This window comes from Mesocricetus auratus, unplaced genomic scaffold, assembly GCF_017639785.1.
Source record: "Mesocricetus auratus isolate SY011 unplaced genomic scaffold, BCM_Maur_2.0 Super-Scaffold_100019, whole genome shotgun sequence".
In the NCBI taxonomy this organism is placed as follows: domain Eukaryota; kingdom Metazoa; phylum Chordata; class Mammalia; order Rodentia; family Cricetidae; genus Mesocricetus; species Mesocricetus auratus.
The window spans coordinates 30910728-30929864 of record NW_024429200.1 but is presented as its reverse complement, the minus strand read 5'-3'; the positions used below and the strand labels follow the sequence as shown (position 1 = coordinate 30929864).

Here is a 19137-nt window from a genome sequence, read left to right as displayed (position 1 = left end):
AAGGGGAGGCCATTCCATTGCCATTTTGCAAGCAAAGAAATAAAACAAATTAAAAAAAACTTAGAAAAAATAATTTCCCCTTTGTTCAATAACTGGAAAATTCAAACTTCTAACCTCCTGTTTTTAACCACTCTACACCAGTCTAGCTTGAAATGAGACTGGCTAATGAGGCTAAAAAATATTCTCAGATAATCACTGGCTCAGGTTCTGTTGGTCTGTGGCCACTACAGTGCAAACACCACTTTAGAAGGATGGTGGGCTCACTTCTATCAATAAGCAAAGGAGGCACTACTTATCAAAACTGGCAGTTTGCTGTCTGGATAAGGAGGCTCACCCAGGACACATCACATAGAAGCCTGGATTTCTCTCTAAGTAACATAGGGTCCAGACACTACCAAGTTTCAAGCACTGTTAAGTGTGCCCTATTCTGGGAACAGATAAGTAGAAGGGAGCAACAGTGAAGACAGCAAGCATGCATTTTTAACGTGTGTGTGACTAGTCTGCTTTAGAGGGACTCCTCCAATACTCTCACCACTAGAACTAGAAATCCTTCCTGCTCAGGTTGAGTCGAGGTAAGAATAGAGGAGAGCAGGATAAGAGATACCATAATAGATCGAGTCATTATAGGCTTGAGGAGAGAGCTGACACTAGTGAGATCTCCAGAGATCTACAAGGATAACACCAACTGGCAAACTAAGCAATAGTGGAGAGACTACATTAATTGCCCTTCCTTGATGGTAAGATTGGTGACTACCTTATATGCCATCCTAGAACCTTCATCCAGGGACTGATGGAAGCAGAGACAGATACCCACAGCTAAACACTGAACTGCACTCCTGGAACCTAGTGACAGAGATGGAGGAGTGATGAGCAAAGGGGTCAAGACCATGATAGCGAAACGCACAAAGACAGCTGACCGGATAAGGGGGAGCTGTTGAATCCCAGACTGATGCCTGAGAGGCCAACAGGGGACTGATCCAGACTCCATGAATGTAGGGTAAGTGAGGAGGCCACAGAAATCAATGGGGCCTGGGGTAGTAGATCGGTGTTTATCATGGTTTATTAATGATCTTTGGGAGCCCATTCCAAATAGAGGGATGCTCTCTCAGCCTGGACACATGGGGAAGGGCCTAGGTCCTGCCCTGGATGAAATGACAGACTTTGGAGATCCCCCCCAAGGAGGGCCTCACCCTCCCTGGGGAATGATGTGGGGATTGGGTGGGGGGCTGGGGAGACAGCTGGTGGAGGGACAAGAGAGGAGGGGTGGGAGGGGGAGCTGGGATTGACATGTGAAGCATTCATGTTTCTAATTTAAATAAAAAATTCTAAGTAAAAAAATTCTTCCTGCTCTTCAATTGAGACTCAGAAAAATAGGTATTTGTATAGTCCATGGCCCATCACAAAATGTGCTTACTTTGTTTTTCACTCCATAGTACTCCATTGCCTTTAGTTTTTTTTCACTCTTTTTAATTTCATGTATTTTGGGCTAATTATGTCCTAAAATTGACAATTCCAAGGTTCTCAAATACAAATGCCTTTTAAATATCAAGCTTCTATTTTGTACTGATACCTCCAATGCCTTTGCAATTACCCAGCACATAACTGAGATTAATTCTGGATTTACAGTGCTTAGCATATTTAGTATTCCCAACTCATAGGTTATCCTACTTAGTTTCTGTGGCTACTCCAGGTTGTATACTCTCAAGCAATGATCTGGAGCAAGGACCACAAATAAGGGAGAACATGCATTTGTCTTTTTGGGTCTGAGTTACTGCATTCAGTATAATATTTTCTAGTTCCATCCACTTCCCTGAAATTTAATGATTACATTTTCTTTTATAGCTCATTAAAATCCAACTGTATATATGTACACATTTTCATTAGCCATCATTACTTGAAGGATATTTAGATTGTTTCCATTTCCTAGTTATTGTGAACAGAGCAGCAATGAACGTGGCTGAGCAAGTGTCTATGGAGTTGGATGTGTAGTTCTTTAGGCATGGGCCATAGTTAATCTATTTTTAGATTCTTAACAATTCTTTACTCTGATTTCCAGAGTGCCTGCACCAGTTTGCAATCCACCACCAGTGAATGAGGGTCTCCCCCCCCCCCCCAGCTGGCATGTACTGTCAACTGTTAGCTCAATCTTAGCCATTCTGATGGGGGCAAGATGGAATCTCTAAGTAGTTTTAATTTACGTGTCTCCAAGAATGTTGCATTTTTTGAGGTATTTCTTAAACTTTTTAAATTTTCTTCTTTTGAGAACTGTATGTCTGTTGGATTACTTTCTTGACTTTTTATTTTGAGTTCTTTATATATCTTAGATATTAATTCTCTATCGAATATATAGCTGGAAAAGATTCTCTTCCACTCCATGGTCTTGGTACCTCGAGGTGAACCTACTGCTGCTACTATTCTAAACCAGTGTAATTCCTAATTGCATCCTAAATACTTAGCCTTATACCTCCAGATAAGTTCAGCTCTTCACCTTATCAAGAAAGCTTCTTCTTGCAGCAGATGGAGAGCTTTACAGAAAGGCAAAACTGAGAACTTACTATGGAATGCCAGCCCCAAATGACACATCTATAACACAACCTCCTACTTAAGGCTCAGAAAACAACATGGATGATGAGGTAGAAAGACGTTTTAAAGTTATTTATTTTTATTTTGTTGTGCATTGGTGTTTTGCCTGCATGTATATCTGTGTAAAGGTGTCAGAACCCCTGGAACTGGAGTTACAGTCTTGAGCTGCCATGTAGGTGCTGGGAGTTGAATTCTGGTTCTCATCCAGTACTCTTAACCACTGAGCCATCTCTCCAGCCCAACACGGAATGATTTTAAGAGCCAGAGGACCAAAGTATCTGCTGCAAGATTATGTCTTGATATATATCTTTACTGCAGGGAGGCCATACCTATGAAATCTCAACAATATGGTGGAAGTCTAAATAAGCCCCAAACAATGACAATATCAGTTGAGAAGTCATTGTGGACAGGGATAATCTCACAAGGCCCCACCTCTGGATGGAAAATTACAGGCAACTAATGACTGCTGAGAGAGGAAACCTTAAGTCTTCCCCACTCCCTTGATTGGTTATCCAATACCAAGTGGCCGGCCATAAAAACATATACACACAAGTAACACTAAACAGATTCAGTACTTACATCTATCTATCTATCTATCCATCCATCCATCCATCCATCCATCCATCCATCCATCCAATATAACATTAATAATTAAAAATAAAATCAGAGGGTGCAACAGTGTGGGAGGTGGATCTGGGAGGAGTTGGGGTAGGAGTCAAGTGGTGAATATGATCAAAATGCATTATATGAATTTCTCAAAGAACACAAATTTTATACTAAAGAAAGTCAACTTGGAGGTTAAAGGGCACGGCAGAGCAGGGTTTCCCACCTCATGATATCCATGAAACAGACAGAGTGAGGGAACAGAAAAGAGGCAGGACCTGATATGTGACACAGTCTTGAGAGGTACGCCCCCCCATGGATCACTTCTTCCAATGAGATCCACCACCTTCCACACTGCCATTATATGAAGCTGTTACTATAAAGCCATTAGTTAACTAACCCATGGTTAGAGCTCTCAGGATCCCATCAGTCCCCCAAAACCCATCTTTGAACACTAAATTGATGGCCATGCTTTCAGCACTACACTGGTGACTAAGCCTTCAGAGCACATGAACCTTGGGGAGAGATCCTTGCACAGGCTCCAATCCTGCTCAAGCTGAGACTCAACGCCTGGATGCTCTCTCGGTACTAGATATGACTGTAGAATGAAAAACCATTGGAAACCATGAAAAATAAAAGGCTTTCACTTCTGTCAGTCGTGGAGTGCGAGGATGTATGAGGCCTCGATGGGTGTGGGGTGTAATAAGCTCATAAACTGTAATCTACTTTACTCCTTTGACTACACATCTCTTATAACTCACGACAGTGAGACACTACATTGGCCAGCCCTATTATTACCATCTATCTTTAGGTTTCCAGCTGTCAGGATCACCTGGTAAAGAAGACACATGTTTCCTGATCTGGGTGACCTACTTTCTCTTTTCTTCTTGGGTTCTCCACCTTTTCCTGTAGTTTCCTGTAACTTTTCGAGCTCATGTGCAACACTAGTTTACTCTACTAGGTCTTGTCCCACTCCCTGTAGTAGTTTGGATGCAACTGACCCCCATAATTTCCTAGAGAGTGGAACTATTAGGAGGTGTGGCTTTGTTGGATGGGCATGGGCTTGTTGTAGGAAGTGTAGTCACTATGGGGGTGGGCTTTGAGGTTTCCTATGCTCAGGACACCACCCAGTGTCACAGTCTCCTTCCTGTTGCCTGCCAGACTCTCAGCTCCTCTTCCAGCACCATGTCTGCCTGCATGCTGCCATGCTCGCCACCATGATGAGGATGGACTGAACCTCTGAAATTGTAAGAGAGACCCTCAATTAAATGTTATACAGATAAGAGCTGTTATGGTCATGGTGTTTCTTCGCTGCAATAGAAACCCCAAGACACAGCCTAGGTAATCTATTGGGCCTTGGGTAGTAGATCAGTATTTATCCTGGGTATACAAATGGACTTTGGGCTCCCATCCAACAATGAGAGATGCACTCTCACCCTGAATTCTTGGGAAAGGGTCTAGGCCCTGCCCTGGATGAAATGACAGACTATGGACACCCCCATGGAAGGCCTCACCCTCCCTGAGGAAATGAGGGGATACGGGGGGGGTTTGTGGGAGGACACGGGAGGAGGGGAGGGAAAGGGAGAGGGACCTGGAATTGACATGCGAAGCAACCAGCAACCTTGTTTCTAATTTAAATTTAAAAATTATATATATGTGTATATATATATGTATATATATGAAACCCCAAGACACTTTCCTTCCACTGATAAAGGTACTTCTACTTGGAAAAATAATACTTGTATCATTAGATGCATTGAAAATATTCATGTTGAAGATTTTCTACTGGTGTACAAGATTTAATGTACTTTTCACAGCTTTGATACAGACATAAAGATGCTAAGACACAGCAGTTAGAAAGACACTCAGTTCTACCAGATAGAGGAAAAGATATAAAATCACAAGCAATTACCAGCTCGTGTCTTCAGCTTTCATTGGAGATTAAGGGTCAGTTAGCTAATTTCAGGTTTCTCTACTTATTGCAAGTAGCAGAACTCTGTAGTTTAACTGCTATATTTTCTCAAGATTATTGTTTAATAACATTGCAACCATTCTCCTAAGTAATAAGAAATGCTATTATAAAATAGCATCTCCTGTTTTTTTGTTTTTTGTTTTTTGGTTTTGGTTTTTACGAGACAGGGTTTCTCTGTATTGTTTTGGAGGTTGTCGTCCAGCCTGGCCTCGAACTCACAGAGATCCGCCTGCCTCTGCCTCCCGAGTGCTGGGATTAAAGGCATGTGCCACCACCGCCCGGCATGACCAAATATGTTTTTGAGACACCAAAGATCATAAACTTATTTTGATCCTGCAGTATTCTCTACAAAAACGTTTTAAAAATAAAAGTTGAAACCTAAAAAGAAAACAGAAGCAATTGTAGGTAGGCAGTGAGATGGCCGGGCAGGTAATAGTACCTGTGGTACAAATCTGGCAACCTCTAGGAACCTATGCATTGTGGAAGGAGACAACCAAATCCACAGTTACTCTCTGACCTTCACATGTGGGGCATGGCATGCTAAGCATGCTCACATATCATCCACAGACATATACACAGAACAACAATAAAAGTGTGTGTGTGTGTGTGTGTGTATGCGCGCGCGCACATTGAACACAGGGTAAGGAACATTTTGGAGTGTTGATCTAATAATCATATCCTACTTTACTCCCTAACTTCAGAGTAGTTGAGATGTCAGATTTAAACCAGGCAGTACTGAAATAAATAACCATGCTTCCATTAAGTTATCGTTTATAGGACCATAACAGTCAACAAATATCCTATGTCTTCCTTCAAACCAGGTGGCGATGTGTTTTCCAGGTCCACGTAATTTTTAGTTACCAGATCTTAGGCACCAAAGGCTGCCCCCCAGGTTGATGGACAAACCATTTTTTTCTTCTCTATTTTCAAAGTTACCTAAAAAGGGGGAGAATATTTTCTTCTTTCTAAACCTTAATCCCACCTCACCCCTCCAAACAGGCGGCTAATACCATTTGCCAGCATACATATGGGCATGGGGAGTTAAAGGCCCTAAAGAGAAATTGAAGGGCTCTGGGACTCTCCAAGTCAAAAGAGATTGGGGAGGCTAATGGAGTGGCTTGGGAGAAAGACTGGCATAACAGGATATACTTTCAGAGGAAACAGGAGCTGCGTTAACCTCGGGGCAGGAAAGGCGGAGTCAGCAGCGCAGCACCCGAAGAAACCCGCGCGCCAGGGTTTGCAAGAACGTGGCAAGCTCAGTGACTCTTCCTAACCCGCAGGGGCCAAGCACAGGCCTCCTGGCACCAGTCATTATAAAAAAAAAATATAGGTACCCATCGGCTCTTGGCCACCCCTGCCAAAGACCAGCAATGGAGGAACAGCAAAAGCAAACGTCAGATACCGCTGCAGGTGAACTAGGCAACAAGTCAGCCATAGACACAAGTCCCTGTCCAGAGGGGCCCAGACGGGGCGGGTAGGGCCTCCCGCTGAGAAAGGAAGGCCGGGAACTTGTGGGGATGCGGCTTGGGTGTGGGAGCAGGTGCTCTCGGGGCTTCCCTCCCGCTTCCCGGGGACTGACGCACGCTCCCACGGCGCGCGCATCCTCCACACATCCAGGCCCGAGGGAGGATCCGCAGGAGGGAAGGGGGATGATGCTCCTCCCGCACCCGAATCCGTGGCGGACGAGGTGACCCCGCCTGTTACCCGCCGCCCCCAAAGGGCAGCGGAGGCAGCCTTGGCTTGGCGTCCCCAATCGCCCTGGCTGCCGGGTGTCTCCCGCTGCAGCATGCAGCCCGCCCGGCTCGCCCACGCCCCAGCCCCGGAGGGCAGGTACCTCGGAGCCCCGGCCCCTCGGAGCCTCCCGGCGGAGATCGGAGCTTCCCTCCAGCTCCCTGCGCCGACGTCAGCGTCAGCTCTGGCGAGGGAAGGGGCGGGGAGCGCAGGAAGCGGTCCTTCCTGCAGCGGCTGCCGCCAGCCGGAATAGCAGCGCCGAGCCCGTGCGCGCTGCAGCGCAGCACCGCGGCCCGAGCGGGCACCCCCACCCCCCCGCCGCGCGCGCCAGCACCCGCCGCCTCCCTTCCCACGGGGACAGCGACGGGCGACCGCTCTCGCCATGACCCCCGGGAACCGGGTAGGGAGAGGTCTGTGGTCTCACCTTGTTTGGGATGGGTCAGGGATGAGAGGAGCGAGCTTCCCTCTCTCTACTCCCTGGGGTCTTCCAGAGACCCCCATCTCTAGGGTATCCCGCGTTTGGACCTGCTGCCGGAGGTAACCCCGCCCCTGCTCTCTGGCAGGTGTTCCACGTGTCCATAGCGTTCGCGTCACAATGACCAGTCTACAGGTGGCCAAGGCAGAGAACGCCCCATAGTTCCCCTCCTTGTGTTGTGTAAGGATTGCGGGCTACTTCCTTTAGAGTTTGGTGGCTTGAACTGACAGGAGAATAAACGAGGTCAATGCCAGACCCATCCGAAGTTTGCCTCCGGAACCCAAATTTGTGCTTAAAGGCCGTGTTAAGGAAAAACAGTTGGGTATGTGTACACACGCCTGTTTTTCGTATCCGTATGCCACACCTGTGTCTTTTACTTGTTTTTGACACAGCATTTCAGCCCTTACCCTTGGCCACAAGATCTTTGTCACATTTCTGGAGTACCTTGCATATCACAGGAAAGGAGTGTGAAACTGTGATTCAGGATTCACTTCTTTTATGTCTATAGGTAAGTTTGTTGGATGGTCACTGTGGAAGCAGTTCCCTGGGTGGAAAGGAAAATTACCGAAAAATGATGCAAACGAGTCAGAAATCCACAGCTAGGGGCTGGAGAGATGGCTCAGAGGTTAAGAGCACTGACTGCTCTTCCAGAGGTCTTGAGTTCAATTCCCAGCAACCACATGGTGGCTGACAACCATCTACAATTCAATCTGGTGTATATGTAATAAATAAATAAATCTTAAAAAAAAAAAAGAAATCCACAGCTAACCTAAAGGGATGCTTCCTGGTTTCCAAACCAATGCTGTAGCCTTTAACACCCAAGCTTTCTCTGGCCCAGTGTTGTAGGTAAAAATATTATCCCTGTTTGGAAGATGAAGATACTGCTCTAGTACCCTAAGGAAGACTGGTGGAACTGAGAGCATGGCTCAGTGGTAAAGAGTCAGGGGTTGACTCTGGCGTGGCCTGAACCAAGAGACCTCACCTAACCTCAGGAAAGAGTGGGATCTAAAAGGCATGCTTAGGGCCGGGTATAAAGCTCACTGGTAGAGCACTTACCTAGCATGCACAAAGCCCTGGGTTTGATCCCTAGGAAAGCAGATAAGAATGTAAGATTATCGTTCTTCCAATAGAATGAAAAGGTGTGTTCTAACACGGTAAATGAGTACTGAGGCACCAGTAAAGAGTACAGCATCCCACAGTCCCCTTGACTCTATCTTCATACCAGTAACAATTTGTTATATGAAAACAGAAAAAAAATCCCATTTATCAAAAGCTGCTTTGGGACTGGAGAGATGGCTCAGCGGTTAAGAGCACTGGCTGCTCTTCCAGAGGACCTGAGTTCAATTCCCAGTAACCACATGGAGGCTCACAACCATCAGTAATGAAATCTGATGCCTCCTTCTGACGTGAAGGCATACAGGCAGACAGAGTACTCATACACATAAATAAATCTTAAAAACAAAGTTTTGAAGGCAAGCACCTAACGTTACAAGAGAGCCAGTAGACTGCCTAGAGTGTTGAAAGTGTTCCTGGAAGCATAATTCATTGGAACTTAGCCACTGGGGAGAGCAAGGAAGCAGATTTACAGAACTGTTTTAAGTTTGTTGAACTTTAGTATGTGTGAATCTGAGAGCCTCTTGTGGAGGATTGTAGGAGTAAACCCCACAAAGCTATCTGCCCATGAGGGCGGGGACATGTAAACTGACACAGGTAGATATAAAAGGAAGTGAAAGGAAAAGGAACCTCCCTTTTCTCCTGGAAGCCAGCCACGCTTCTAACTCCTGGTTTGTGCGACTCTCTCTCTCTCTCTGGTAAATAAATATATTGTTTTCCTATAGCATTGACTATCATCCATAGAGGATAAAGTTTGGTCTTTAAGGACAGTACCTGACCATGATAAAACACACGATGAAAGAACTGACTGGCTAATGTGACACAAAATTCCCTTACCTCCCAGAGAATTTAATGACTCACTATTTATTCACTTATTTATTTTTTGAGGTGTGCTCTCGTTCTGTAACCCAAGATAGACTGGCACCAGAGATCCTTGTGCCTTGGATGCTGGGTGGTTGGATTATAGGATGTCCTACCATGTGTAGCTTCAAGTGACCATCTTCATTTTCAATCTTGTTCTAAAATATAGGATAATATTTGAGGAAGGAAACGATTTCTGCTCGTTCTGCTTCATCACAGTGTGTGCTTTCCCTTTCCACTTAAACTTTCTCCTTCTGGCTGGAGAGATGGCTGGAGAGAGGTTACTAACACTGCCTGTTCTTCCACAGGACCTGGGTTCAATTCCCAGCACCAGCATGGTAGCGTTTAACCATTCATAACTCCACTTCCAGGGTGTTCAGCACCCTCTTCTGACCTCCAGTGGCACCAGACAGACATAGTACACAGATGTACATGCAAGCAAAACATCCATACAACATAAATAAATGTAAAAAAAATCTCTTCTAGAATACTTTCATTGGTTTCTAGGTATTCCATTGTTTCATCTTGCAGAGCATTTACAAAGTACCAGTGAGAACAGTTATTGGCTGATGAGATTTGAAATTAGTAAAGGAATTAAAATACAATGCAGAGTTCAACAGAACAACGGACTTCTTCATAGGAAAAAGCTCTTTCTAGAGTCAAGACAGGCTGATAGGGTTAGAGATTTTGTTAGGCTAGTGCTAACAGGGTTGGTGATGAAAATCTGTTTTCTTCCCTTAAAATGTTAGTGACCATTGCTTTTCTTGTTGCTACGGCAGAACAGGTGACAAAAGCATGTTAAAGAAGGAAGGTTTAGTCTACGCTCATGGTTTAATGGGGTAAAGTATATAATAGCAGGGGGGGAGGCATGGCATCGATTGTGTGGGGCATCTGTCACATGGAATCACAGTCAGGAAGCAGAAAGAGATGATCACCACGCCATGCTTTTGGGGTTTTCTTTTCTCTTCTTCAGGCTTGGACCCCAGTCCCTAGGCTCAGTCTTCCCTCTTCATTCAGTTGACGCTCACAGACACAACCAGAGTATGTCTCCTTGGTGACTAACACATTGTAAGTCTACTTCTGTCAACTTGATGCCCAAACACATTCATTTTGCTAACATTCTGCTCCTGGCCCTCTAAGGTTCATGTTTATCTCATAATGGAAAAATGTATTTCGTCTTCATCAAGAGTTTCCAAAGTCTTTCTTTTTTTTTTTTTTTTTTTTGGTTTTTACGAGACAGGGTTTCTCTGTATTGTTTTGGAGGCTCTCGTCCAGCCCAGCCTCGAACTCACAGAGATCCGCCTGCCTCTGCCTCCCAAGTGCTACGATTAAAGGCGTGCGCCACCACCGCCCAAAGTCTTAACGGTCCTAACGTTGTGAGACTTGGGGAAATCTTTTAACTCTGAGCTCCTGAAAGATTAAAAACAAAGTATGTCACCTACCTCCAGTACACCAAGTTATAGAATAAGCATTTCCATTCTAAAAGGAAACAATGGGGACATAGTAAGGAAACATTGTACCAAAGCAAGACTGACACACTCAGCGGTTCCATGTCTAGCATCTGGGGCTTGTGGTGGCATCATCTGGGATTCAGCATGCTTGGGAAGCTCTGCCTCTTGTGGTCTGCTACCTGTAGCATATGTAGCCTCTCCCTTGACCCAGGTCAACTCTTCTTTTCTCTTTCCTCTGTGGATGCTCCCCTCCCCCAAGTTCTGTCACCTCAGCCAGTCTGCTGTCACCACTACAACTTAGATTTTCTTTCACAGAGTCACACAATGGCCTCTCGAAGGCCCTTTGCAAGGAGTCCAGTGATGCACCGTATTTCTGGTTCTCAATGACTTCCTGGAACCTTGGTCTAAGCTTCCATGATCTCATTAACTCTTGTATTATTCACGCTTGCAAAAGCGGCACCATGCAGATGATGTTTCTAAGGTCTACTGTCAGCTCAGGATACAGCTGACTCTTACCCCTTTACCACAGATGTTAGAGGGCTCTGTGTACCCTGGTGGCTGAACCTGGGGCCACTTCTCTAGGTTTTTGAATAGGGAACCTCTTCATTGGTACTCTCATACTCTCAATTCATCTCTCTGCTTTCAAAGGAATTGCAGTTTAGCAATTGGAGTTTTCCGTGGGTTGGGTCCTATTACCCCAGTAAAGAGGCCTGTTTCTCTTCAATGACAATAATCTCTTTAATCTATCTGCATCTACATTGTCTACATCTTTAAACTCTGTTATGCTTCATTCCTGGTCAAATAGCCATAGTGAACACTAACCACACCACAGTTTGGATATTATGTTGTCTTGAAATTTCCTCTGCCAAACAACTTAGTCTAGTACTTTTGATTTCAGCCTCACTGAATTTCAGAACAGAGAGTAGACATAATCTTTGCCACATTATAGTATGAGTAGCCTCTATCTCAGTTCCTGATAGAATCCGGTTCCATTTTGAAAGCGCTTGTACTGGGCTGCCACTGTCCACCTTTCCCGAAGCATTCTAGTCCTCTAAACTCCTGCCAGAATGGCCCATTAGCCTCTGTTTATAGATCTAGGGTGTCTCTAGCCTGTAACTCCAAACTGTTTGACGTCCATCTGCAAGCTGGATCTGAAGCTTATAAACACTGAGGTCAGATCAGTGACAGCAATGACCTTACCTCCTTGGCACCGATTTTCTGTGTTAGTTCACTTTCTTATTACAGGATGGCACATAGTGGCAGCAATATGAATTGGCTGATCATATTGGGTCCATAGTCAGCTTTCAAAATGGAACAGCACTCTATTGGAAACCAAAACACAGGTCACTCATACTATAATTTGGAAAAAAAATGACTACCTTCTGTGTCCTTAAATTCTCTCACAAAGAGATGAAAGCTGGTGCTTAGCTCCTTCCTTCCTTCCTCTCTCCCTCCCTCCCTCCCTCCCTTCCTTCCTTCCTCTTTCATTCTGGGACTGTAGTCAATGGGATTGATAGAATCACCGGCATTTAGCTTGGGTCTTCCTTCCTCAGTAAAATATCTTTGGAGACACCCTCACAGTACACCCAGAGGCACATCTCTTGGAGATTTTGAATGCAGTTAAATTGACAATGAAGACTAATCCTAACAAGAATGTAGCCCTGATGTGATATCACTGTGGCAACAGTGTTACCCTCCACTAGCTTGGCATCCTTAGCAAAAATGATACTATGTAAAGGTAAATCCATCCGGAGATGTGAAGTCAAACCTGCTCTGCCTGCCCATCAAACCTGCTCTGCCTGCCGTACGAGCAACTCCGAGGTATCAGGAAAAGAAAGACCAAATGTCCAGCTGTTTGTACTAAGAAGTGTCTTTATTTTGCAAGTGCTAAGAGGTCTCTCTCTTGTAGGAGGGAGCAGTCTTATATATAGTCTTACAACACAGTAGAAAAACCCCAGGTGGAAGAGAGCGTGTTTTCCTCGTGCTAGATGTTGATGTCAGTGGGTCAGTGTGGGGGCAGTAGCCAGGACTAGAAAGCAGGATGCACCTGTAGTTATCAGCTGACAAACAACTCAGAGACCCCAACAAAACCCTGCTGCTAGTGGGAAGGAAAATGCTTCAGTCATTTGATAAAATAATCTGACAGTTCTCAAACCATTAAACATAGATCTGTCGCATGACCCAGCAGTTCCACACCTAAATCTGTCCTATAGAAATATGAAAGTTTATACATGAGTGTAATTTCAAAATAATAGACCAAAACAGTCCAACTGCCTGTCTGTCAATGAACAAAAGAACATGCAAAGTGTAGTATATACACACAATAAAAATCTATTTGGCCACAAAGTACCATTGTATTGATACACATTACAACTTAGAAGAAATCTGAAAGTGTTCTGTGTTAAAATAAAAAGTTGATCATACCCTCTGAATGTTGGTGACAGTTATATGACTTGATCTATTCGGGGTAGGGGACTGGAAGTGGCACCATGACCTATGCCAGGGGCATGAACTGGCCATTTTGGCTCCCACTCCCCATGATGGGATACCTTGCTCAGCTTTGATAGAGGGGGGTTGGTCCTGCCTCCACCTTGTATACCAGACTTTGTTGACTCCCCATGGGAAGCCTAACCTCCTCTGAAGAGTGGATGGGGAGGTGGGAATGGTGGGAACCAGGGGTGGGCAGGAGAAGAGGAGGGAGGGGAACAGGTTGGTATGTAAAATGAAAAGAATTTTAAATATAAAAAGATATTAAGGAAAGACAAAAAAGTCAGTTATAATATGCCACAGATTATGCTATAAGTACATTATAAAAAGATAGTAAGGAAAGACAAAAAAGAAGTCAGTTATAATATGCCACAGGTTATGCTATAAGTCCATTTAGAGTTTAGGATAGGGACACTTCTACAGAGACTAAAGTTTATTAGTGATCATTTAGGGTGGATAGGAAGGGAAGCCAAAGCATATGGGCTTTTCTTTTTTTCTGAATGATAAATTTCCTCACATTAAGTGACAATTATTTCACATATCTGTAAATTTGTGAATATACTGAAAATTGGTATTTGTGAATTATATTTCATTAAAGGTGTATAAAATGTAACAAGATTGTGTTTGTAGTTTTATTCTCTCTCTCTCTCTCTCTCTCTCTCTCTCTCTCTCTCTCTCACACACACACACACAGGACAACCAATATCTCAGAAAGAGTTTTAGACTAACAACAACCATACAATCTCACTGCATAATTAGCCCTAGTTATTGAAGAAATGAACAAACAGTCCTAAGACGTTCGATGGCATTGCCTCTTCATAGACTCATATGTTTTCGATTATAGTCTGATGAACTGGGGAGGATTAGGAGGTGTGGCCTTGTTGGAGGTGGTGTGTCACTAGGGGTGGGCTTTGGGGTTTACACCTGAAACTGTAGGCAAGACCCCAATTAAATGCTTCCCTTTATAAGAGTAACCTTGATCATGGAGTCTCTTCACAGCAATAAACCAGCAACCGAGACAAGTCCTTTTGAATAATGAACATGCTCATGTAATGACACATTTATGGTATCAGGCTCAGTAGCAACAGGGACTACTACAAGATGCTTTTGTGTGCGGAGGTAAAACAAGTAGCCATGTTCCCTCTCTGATCCTTACAAAGAGAAACAAACAAAGGATTCCGGCACCAAGATTCCAATTTTTACTTAATTCTCTTAGAGACACTGGCATATGAGGCATTTTGAATAAGTGGTTTGTTTATAAGAATAGTATATATATATATATATATATATATATATATATATATATATATATATACAGGTTGGGGAGATATGCCAGTTGGTAAAGTAGTTACCATGTATGCCTGAGGACTGAAATTTGCTCCCCAGAGTTCAAGTGAAAAAGCCAGGTGTAGAGGCTTGTGAGGTAACCCAATGCTAGGGAAGTGGCGGGCAGGTGGGTGTCCAGGACGTGTGGACCTACCCTAATTAGTGACACCCTGTCTCAAAAAACAAGGCACCACATGATCAATGACACCTGAAATTGACCACTGGCCTCTACATGTATGGATATACATGTGTGCATGCCCTTCCCTCCTCTGTATATAACTCATTTCTACAGAAAAGTCAGGTTTTCAGGAGGGAAGTTTAATGATATCTTTTTTTCTTTTAGTCTTTTTTTTTTTACAGTTTCACATATCGATAGCACATCCTAATTACTATCTCCCTCACCGTTCTTATTTCCCTCTCATTCACACCACCTCCCAACAAGTCCCATCTCACATCCATGTGTCAACTTCAACATAGTGGGACCTTAAGAGTGATCTCTCATATATATCAACATACATAGTATCTGTATTACTAATTTATATTATCTGTTTCAAGGAATTATTGTTATATATTTTTAATATTTTAAAATTTCCTCACCCTCAAGCCATTTTGAAAAATGTATTTTCTTGTGGAAAATGAACAGGATATGCCCCCCCAAATATTTGTAGTTCCATGTGTCCAAGACCCAAATTACTAATAAATCAATTGGTTGATTAAAATTAAGCAAGCTATAAGGATGAAGCTTGGAAATGGTATTTTAAAAATATTACTAAAACCTTTTGCTGATTCTTACTGGCATACCAAATTGAAATAAAGGTTAAGCTAAGGTTTATTAGAAAAATCACTCAGCCCCCTTCCCAACTATATTTTACTTTTGAAAACACTGTATACTCAATAATGTGATTACTCACATCTTGGTCAATTTTGGTTTAATTTCTGTGGTAACTTGAGCTGTGCATGTAGCAGAACAATGCTTCTGTTATGCTCCCTGAAGAGCTGCTGAGAGCTTTAAGCAAATTTCTGTGTGCATATCAAAATAGAGCACATGTTTAATTAGCATTAACTTTCATTAATTAAAATTAACTTGCTTTCACTTCAAAATCGAGACTACAATGAGGAGAAGAGGCTTATTTACGAGGAGAGAAAGGTAATTATTTTCATTGCTGCGCCCACTTAGGTTTCTGCACAAGTAATGTGGCTCTACCTTTCCACCCTACTTACCACTTGTTAGAATTTCTGCAAAGAAAATAAGTAATGGAGGTGTCATCAGAATAGGACTTAATCTTCACTGCAGGTGGAGACTTTCATTTGTCATGTGTGATGGGGCACAGTTCTGCTTCAAGCTGAGCTGAGTGAGTCCAGTGTTCACAGTTGTATCTTAGCTTGGTAGGCAGAAGGCTGACAACCCCTCTAGGGACCACACTTTACTAAAAACAAAACAAAAATAAAAACCAAGCAGCCCTTGACAGAAAGAATAGGATGGGCCTCTTTGGGTCTTGGGGATCTCGTTCACTTTATGCTTGTGTTTACAGGAACAACTCATGTCGCCCAGCTACAGTATGGTTTGAATATTTGATTTAATCAGGAACTTGAAGCTGCCTTGGAACTGGTGTCCCTATTTCCTAATTCCTAATCTAATAAGCCTTCTCATCTACTTTTAACTCAGTTACAAACTTGCTTTGGGAGAGACTGTTAATTATTTCCCCAATATTTATCCACTCCTTTATCTACATTAGTATGTTTTGGCAAACACACAATTTCCTAGTTAAAAACCATTTTTAGATTCTCTTCAACAAGGTATGTCCATGTTACCTCACTTAGCTAGTAGACTATGATCACACACACACACACACACACAGAGAGAGAGAGAGAGAGAGAGAGAGAGAGAGAGAGAGAGAGAGAGAGAGAGAGAGAGAGAGAGAGAGAGAGACCACACTCTTGGATCATGCCATTGCAAGAAACTCATGAATCTTTTTTCCCATTCCTACTGGCTGCATCAACTTTGGGCATACAAGTGAGAACAAGACTGGACAAGAAGGAATCTGGTACTGCTTTGGACCTCTTGCCTGGACTACTTTATGGAGAAGACGGTTATGGTTGCGCTCTTAATTGTTCCTTGAAGGCCTTGTGTTGGGAAGTGATGGAACCTTTTGAGGGTTGGACCTAGTGAAAGGAAGCTGGGTCAATGGAGGTGTCCTTGAGAAGGATGCTGACTGTTTTTCTTGTCTTTGTTTCTCAGTCACCATAAACTGAAGGAATTTGCTCCACCACTTACTTTCCCCCATGATGATCTGCTTCTCCAAAGGACCCAAAGTAACAGAGACAAATAAACCTGGGCTGAAATGATGAAACAAGAAATCTTTCATCCTTATAAACTCTTAATCCTAGATATTTTTGTCACAGTTACACAGTGCTAACACACAGGTCTGATGTTTAAGCCACGCTACTATTTAAATACAAATGCGGCGCAGACTTTACACTCGTGGGTCTTCACTTGGATGAGCTGATTGCTGCCTGAGTGCCTTTGAAGGAATGCTACAGACATCATCAATTCTCTGCTACTCTTCATTAGTACCTTGCCCTTTGGTAAGCCCACAGTCCCAGCTCCACATCTACTTAGGAAGATGCTGCCTCTGCCTGGGCCTTTCTCTGATCATGGCTTGGAAACTTTCTTCAGGTAGTAAGTTAAGTAACCACTCCCCCACCTCGTGCTCACCTCATTCATTTCTGAGGGACCCAAATCATGCCTCTTTTTTCATTGTTACTTAATGCATATATGTGTATGTGTATAGTGTCAAATAAAGCTGGAGTTTTAAAACATATTGCCAGAATTGAAGACATCACTGTGTGGTCATTTTATTGTTCATCAATGGCTTATCTACCCTTAGACTTAGGTAGCTTTGTTATTTTGGCAAGTCTGTAAACCTCAAAATTATTTTGAATTCCTTTCTAGTAATTCCGGTCTTCAATTGGTTATTGTATTAATTACTTGTTTTGCTGCTGCAACAAACTATGTAATAATAGCAGTGTAAGGAAGGATGGTTTATTTTGTTTCATAGTTTAAAGATTAATCAATTAGTCAAGGAAGGCATGGAGATGGGAGTTTGAAGCAACTGGTCACATTGCATTCACCACTTTACCCCTTGTCAACTTGACACTGAAACACTTTGCTTTTAAACCATACCTGTTTAGCCCCTATTCACATAGGGTCACAGCTAACTCATAATTCAAACTATGTCTAACATCAAAAATCCCCATAGTAAATAACTGCAACACTATTTAAAAGCCTGAAGAACAAGTTTTAGCTGAGACTCCAAAGAGTACCTATAAATCAATAACATTATGTACTTCTAGTATGCAATGATACACAATAAACATTACCATTCCAAAAGAGAAGAACGAGACCATAACAAATGATTCGACCAAAGCAAGACCGAAACAGCAGGGCAAACACCACATACTGTAACTCTGTGTGTAGCATTTGGGGCTCCTGATGGAATCTTCTGGACTCCCAAGGGCTTAGGCAGTTCTCCTGCCTGTAGCAAGCCTTGCCTAGGTTCCACTTAATGCAGACAGCTTTCCTCTGCAGACATTCCCTAACATACCCAGGTCTCTGCCTTTAGATCTCACCTGTATAACTTCACTTATTGGCATTTCATGGTCTTTGTATAGGGATTAAGAACTTGATACACATTTTCTGGCCTCATCAGCTCTCTGGAACCAAGATGCAAAACTCCATCCCTTCAGTCTTTTATTGTTTAAGTCTGCAAAATTAATACTACATGAACAACACGGCTAAGTCCTCCTGCCATCTTCAAACCTTTGTATATTGACTCCAGGAAACACTTCCCTCATTGATTGTTTTCAAAAATTTGCAGTGTCTTCATAGGTAAATTCAGATTAAGTTCTCTTCTTTCAAGTGAATTTATAATTTCACAAACTGGAGGCTTTGGTGGGTGGGGTCTTGTCATCAATGCACCTTTCGTATTGTCCCAGTGCAGAGTAAGTCTCCTTGGCTGCAACTGTTGCCAGAGCTCTTTCCTGGGACACACACACACACACACACACACACACACACACACACACACACACACACACACACCCCACACACACGTTTTTCTGTCCCACTTGTTAGACTTTGCTAAGCAATGACCAAGCCACAGCCTCAGTGCTGCTCTCTCTTGAGATTTTTCTCTCCTAAACAAATTATCCCGTTGCTCCTGTATTCAGTCTCACCCAAGTTCTCAGAATAAAGTCAGAGTGCTGCCAGGTTCTTTGCTGGAACATCTCATAAATGACTTCTAGCTCCATCCATCATAGAGTCCTTGTTTCTCTGAATCAGTGTGAGGCTGGATTTGACTGCCCATGTTTCTCCCAGATTTTTTGGTTTTCTACATTTTCAATAGGATGGCCCATTAAGTTCTGCTCACAGTGTTCTCAGGGGCTTTGAACCCCAAGTCCCAAACTTTTCCACATTTCTCCTGTGAACCAGTTCCAAAGGCCTAAGAATAACATGGCCACGCTTATCAGAGCAA

At 43.2% G+C, this 19137-nt stretch overlaps 1 protein-coding gene and 1 long non-coding RNA gene across 5 annotated transcripts in view; one reads left to right on the top strand and one right to left on the bottom strand.

Annotated features, from left to right (window-relative positions):
• Nucleotides 1-7443, bottom strand: part of Ica1 (islet cell autoantigen 1) — a 135863-nt gene extending 128420 nt beyond the window's left edge. For 2 of the 4 annotated variants that reach the window (XM_013122683.3, XM_040728552.1), the window contains exon 1: nt 7314-7443. The gene's annotated coding sequence lies outside the window, so the exon portion shown is untranslated. Of the gene's footprint in view, nt 1-6992; nt 7126-7313 lie in introns of those variants that run through there. The other 2 variants (XM_013122682.3, XM_013122685.3) reach the window with 1 other exon arrangement.
• Nucleotides 7444-7550: 107 nt separating this feature from the next.
• LOC121132992 lies at nt 7551-17424 on the top strand. Its single transcript, XR_005869707.1, has 2 exons — nt 7551-7872; nt 16618-17424. It is a non-coding gene; the product is annotated as an uncharacterized LOC121132992 (long non-coding RNA).
• The last annotated feature ends 1713 nt before the right edge of the window (nt 17425-19137 follow it).